The sequence below is a fragment of the Canis lupus genome, chromosome 22 (genome assembly GCF_003254725.2).
Source record: "Canis lupus dingo isolate Sandy chromosome 22, ASM325472v2, whole genome shotgun sequence".
Lineage (NCBI taxonomy): Eukaryota > Metazoa > Chordata > Mammalia > Carnivora > Canidae > Canis > Canis lupus.
The window spans coordinates 16,867,128-16,873,127 of NC_064264.1; the positions used below are offsets into that span (position 1 = coordinate 16,867,128).

The 6,000-nt window shown below is 34.7% G+C and overlaps 1 pseudogene; it reads right to left on the minus strand.

Annotated features, from left to right (window-relative positions):
- The window catches only part of LOC112678706 (60 kDa heat shock protein, mitochondrial-like), a 45,783-nt pseudogene extending 41,049 nt beyond the window's left edge, over positions 1-4,734 (minus strand).
- Between the last annotated feature and the right edge of the window lie 1,266 nt (positions 4,735-6,000).

The window sequence follows — 6,000 nt, forward strand, 5'->3', positions numbered from 1 at the left end:
TGTAGCCCACATCTTTCATTTGTAGATATAGACTTGGAGACCCAGATATTAAGATTATTAAGATTATGTAGAGAGTTAGTCCAGAGCTAGAATCACCTCACTTGGACTCTATCTTTCATAGCAAGTAATAGTGATAAGCAGTATTTCATTAGTACTAGGCATAGTTCTAAGTACTTTATACATCTTCACTCAGTTAATCTTCACAACACTATAAGATATTACTGTTATTATATCTGTTTTATTGATGATCAGACTCAAGTCCAAGCAGATGAAGTGATTTATCCAAGATTACACAGCAATAGAGAGAGGAACTGAAATGCAAACCCAGATGGTTTGACTCCAGAGCCTGTGACCTTAGCCGGTATACTTCATTGTTACCTTTAGCTGGTTGTTTAAATCTACAACTGAATAGTTCTGCTAAGTCATTGGTTAGAAATTTGTTTAATAGATGATTTAACTTAATTGATGTGTTATATGAATGGGTATTATTTACACAATAAATTTGTACTTATGGTAGTGTGTATGTTTTATTCTTAGTTCCTTTTTATTTTTTTATTTTTTATTTTTTTTTTAATTTTTATTTATTTATGATAGTCACAGAGAGAGAGAGAGAGAGAGAGAGAGAGAGGCAGAGACACAGGCAGAGGGAGAAGCAGGCTCCATGCACCGGGAGCCCGACGTGGGATTCGATCCTGGGTCTCCAGGATCGCGCCCTGGGCCAAAGGCAGGCGCCAAACCGCTGCGCCACCCAGGGATCCCTTCTTAGTTCCTTTTTAAATCTCCAAAGCCTCTAGTAAACAAAGTAATGCACATTTCCTAATAATATTCACATATCACCAACTTGCAAATTTTCCAGTTAAATAGTCCCAGATATGCTCTTCTTTGTACAAATGGGGAAGGAGGAGGTAAGTAGGATGAAGATACTGAGATTGTTGTTTTTTTTCCCCTAATTTCAAGTACTAATTGCTCACAATGACCCTTTCTCCAATAATTCACATTTCTCATATTAGTACTATATAAGAAAAAAATGGAGTAGATTGACAAAGACAAAACCAACAAGATAAGAAAAAAAATTGAACTATATAGGTTTATATGTAATACCTATGCATTTGTAGGATTAGATTTTATCATTTTGGAGAGATATGGTTGATATCTTTGGAAAACATGAAATTCAAGAGAATTACTGCATTTATACAGTCTCTCAACATATTCCTCAATCACATTTCTGTGCAGAGCCATTTGTTTCTTGTGCCCTGTTAACCCTCTCAGATTTTTTTTATTATTATTTATTCATGAGAGAGAGAGAGAGAGAGAGAGAGAAAGGGACATAGACACAGGCAGAGGGGGAAGCAGGCTCCATGCAGGGAGCCAGACATGGGACTTGATCCTGGGCCTCCTGGATCACGCCCTGGGCTAAATGCGGTGCTAAACCGCTGAGCCACCCGGGCTGCCCTCAACCCTCTCAGATTTCACTGAAGTTTATCCTTCACTCAATGATTGTTTTTCACAAAGAAATACAGATTTTGGCACTTTACTATATTTTCTGCAAAGGTAGTTAATAAGGCAAGAACAAAACCACATTGAAATGCAGATACTGGGCAACTCCATAAACCCAATTGCTAGTTAAATAGCGTGTGTATTCAACCATCCTTGAAGTTATTCAAATTTGTGTTTCAGCAAATATACAAACTACTACTTGTAATGAACCTTTGGTATTCTTGGGAGAACCCCCCCCCCCAAATATTAAATCTTTGAATGCTAAACGTATTTTACAGAAAGAAGTGTGGGATATATTTTAATTAAGATAGCCCTGAATTCATATTTTATAAGATTTAAGATTCTTTTGATGGTGGGACACAATACTTGGATAGATGAAAGGCAGAAATCTTTGTGACTTATATCTTTAATCAAGTAAGAGGTGGCTTTGAGGCAGGGTCACAAAGAGAGTTGCACCTGGGACAGGAGAAGAGCAAGCTGGAGCTATAGAGGGCACATTATGTACAAGAAGAATAGAGTTATCTAGGTTTCTTAGTCTTCTTATAGATTGGCTAATTTGGATGATTTTGTGGGCTCCAGGGCCACAAAGACTGTAGATGGCCTGAGGATGATGAGGGCAGGAGCTTAGTAGGCTGGTGTGTGAGCGCCGATAAGAGAAATGGTTAGAGTGTGGTCTTAACTTCAAAAAGGGAAACTGACTAGCCTTTAGGCATGGTCTCAAGTCTGGGTCAAGGCAGCATTAAAGAAAACTCAAAACACTATATTAAACTAATTTGCTACCAAACAAACCTCCAAATTTCAGACTTAATAGGTTATTTTTGGCTCATGTAAAAGTTCAGTCAATGTGGATGATTCTGGTAGATGGGCAGCCTCCTGTGTGGATATTCAGAGACTCATGCTTTGTCCACCTTATGATTTGTTCATCAAATAATATCTTGGAGTTTTAGTCTGGATTTTCTGGATCCTGTTGGCAAATGGAGGGAAGAGGGTAATGTGAAGAAAGTGTGCTTGTTCTTAACCAAAACATCCTTTATGCTCATGTTCCATTGGCTAGAAGTAGTCATTTTATCTCACCTGAGGAGAGAAGAGTTGAGGGTCTAGTAAAGAGAGTCCCTGGCTAAGTGGCCACTTCTCAGCAATAGTTCTTACTATGGAAAGGGAAGACAATACTTTGGTAGACATATAGCTGTTTTTGCCACAGAAAAGCTTTAGAATGTAGATGGTCCCCAGACCAACTTAGGATGGTTTGATTTATGACTTTGCAGCTTTATGATGGTGTGAAAGTGATACATTCACTAGAAACCATACTTTGAAGTTTTACCTTTCCCTGGGCTAGTGATATGCCCTAGAACACTCTCTTGGGATGTGGAGCAGCAACAGCCACAGATCCCAGTCATCCATGTAATCACAAGAGTTTACAGTCATTCTGTTTTTTTGTACACCATCAGTACAGTATTCAATAAATTACATGAGATAATCAATAGTTTATTATATAATAGGATGTGTGTTCTATGATTTTGCCCAACTGTAGGCTAATCTAAGTGTTCAGAGCACATTTAAGTTAGGTTAAAGCTAGGTTAGGTATACTAAATACATTTTCAACTTATGGTATTTTTAACTTACAATGGTTTTGTCCAGGCATAGCTCTATTGTAAAGTGATAAGATCTGTGTATATCTCCATATACATATATATACACACACACATATGTATACATGTCTAATGTATACATATATAGAATGCATACATATATGGGCATGCACATAGGTTTTATAACGAGAAACTATTATAAAGATTTCAAGGTAAAATGAATGTATGTCATTGTAGCAAATTTGAACTTTGATGTACATGTTGACTCCTAATAGCCCATTGAAATTCTTAGTTTTCTCTGGCACATTTTTTCCCATGGCCTAAAGTGTTGTACATTTGTTCTGAAAGGATTTATTGTGGATTTTCAATTACATTATACAAATGGAATCTCACAAACATAATATTGAGTGAGAAAAGCCAGACACAAGACAAGTATGTTCTTCTGTCTTTGAAATTGTGTTTCTGAGATTTGTCCATATTATGGCACGTAATCGTAGACGTTCATTCCCCCTGCTCTATAACATTCAACTGGGTGAATATCCAGTTTACCTATCCATTCTACCATTGATGGGTATTTGAATAGTTTTTGGCTTGAAGTTATTATGAATAGTGCTACCAAGAATATTTTAGAGCATATCTTTTGACTTTTGATGAACCTTTTTTCACATTTATATTGGGTATATATCTAGAAATGATATTTCTGGACTATATATATAGTAAGAATGTGTTTAGTTTATATGCTTATAATTTTCTAGCCTTCTTTTACTAGCTTTATAATTGATCAAAAATGAGACACTTTCCCTGTACTATCCTTATTTTATTTTGTTGCACAAAACTTTGTGTAAACAGTAAAAAATACATAAAAGAAATTTAGGGTGAAAGTCCTGCTAATTCCACTAACACACAAACTGTTTTGTTTTTATTCCCAAGACACTTTCCCTGTACTATCCTTATTTTATTTTGTTGCACAAAACTTTGTGTAAACAGTAAAAAATACATAAAAGAAATTTAGGGTGAAAGTCCTGCTAATTCCACTAACATACAAAGTGTTTTGTTTTTATTCCCATCTAGACCTTATCAATCTTAATTGCTTAAATATAGCCTTTGTTCTAAGCTTATTTACTTATTATTTTATGAATTTTTGTATCTGTTTTTTCCCTAATTATGAAATTTTACAACTGCATTGACTCAATCTACCAGAAGTAGCAATTTCCTATTATAGACCATTTAAAGTATTTTCAATTTTCATTAATTCTTATTGAAACAATTTGTATTTTTAAACTGTACTGTATCTTTGGTACACAGTTTCTTGGATTTGCTGTGTGCTTGGGTAAAGAATATAACACATGTTTTCTGTCTCTGACCTTTAGCAAGCCTGGAGAAAAGTACAACTTTCCATGACAGCATGTCAACCTACTTACCTTCACATTAACGTATACTTACTCTGCCTCAATTCAGAGTGACATCACATTTCTTACCAGCAGGTTAAATTGGTAAGGTCTCGACAACCAAATTCTTGGTTGAAAATTGAACATTTGGACCTACCATGATTTCTTACTTCGTTGTCACAGAACTCAACATGTCTGTTACAGGAGTGAGAGAAAGCTTTTGCTCTTTGTTCCCAAGCTTTGCAGGTTTCACTGTGCATTTTAGTGTCTGTCTCCCTCTTCTCTACCCACTGCACTTCCTTCTATCCCTGGAATTTCTACATTTCACAATAACTAATGATGTGTGAGCAGACTAAAGCAAATAATAACTCTAGTAGGGAAGTGTCACAAGCAAAAATACTTCCTTAATTCTGACACTAGTAGTTCCTTCAACCTGTGTATTTTTGTTTTGATTCCCAAATAATATGTATTCTAGAATGTTAGGACTCAAGGGTTTTCATTGGCTGTATAAGTTAAAGCAGGAGCAGTGTTTTTAAATGACAGATCTAAATGCAAAATATAGATAGCTATGATCCCATGAGTAATCCCAGTGAGGATACGGTGTCAAAGTAAAAAAATTAAATATGAGGCACAAAAAGAGATTTAATCGATGCTTATAGACCATTACATTTTGGCAGAGTGTTACTACTCTTTCTAAAAACCATTTGATTTGCATTTAAGTGATTAAAAGGAAAAGTTACAAGGTAATTGGGATATCCTAATTTCATTAGTCATTTTTTTTTCTCAGTATTTCATTTGAAAACTGTCAAGAAGGATATAGTGCTTAAAAAGTGAAAAGAAAAGTTAGGAAATCTTTGAAAAGTTAAAATCACCCTTTATTGAAAAATGAATAACTTTCATAGTCAAATAGTAAGTTGCTGTTTATTTTTAGTTAAGTGCTTGCATGTAACTAAATGTTTTGAAGTCAGTACTTTCATATGGGCAATCTACATTATAGAAATAATATTATTATTTTTAACTATATAATTTTTTAGCAGACCCCAGAAAATAAGAAATATCTTAGTTCCAAGTACAACCACAGTCCTTAAAAACTTAGTGAAATTCTGGAATGAGGGCTTCTAATAAGCTTTGAGACACAAATATTCTAGCATTTCTTTTTTTAAAAATCACTTTATTGAAGTATGATTGGCATGCAAACAGGTGTTCATACTAATGTATTTTACAACTTGATGAGTTTGGAGAGAAATATATACCTGTGAAACCATCACCATAATTCATGCCATGAACATATGTATCACCTCCTAATAGTTTCCTCCAACCTTCTTTGTCACCATTATTATTTTAGTTAACACTACTGTATTATATTATTAAAATTTTGTTGAGAGCATAGATCTCGTTAAGTGTTCTTATCACAAAAATAGTAAGTAAATATTCCAGCATTTCTGTGCTTGCTTTTAAGGCTTACACAGTTTTATATTCCACCACTGGAATGACCAACTTGAGTTTAATTACCAAAATTAATAGAG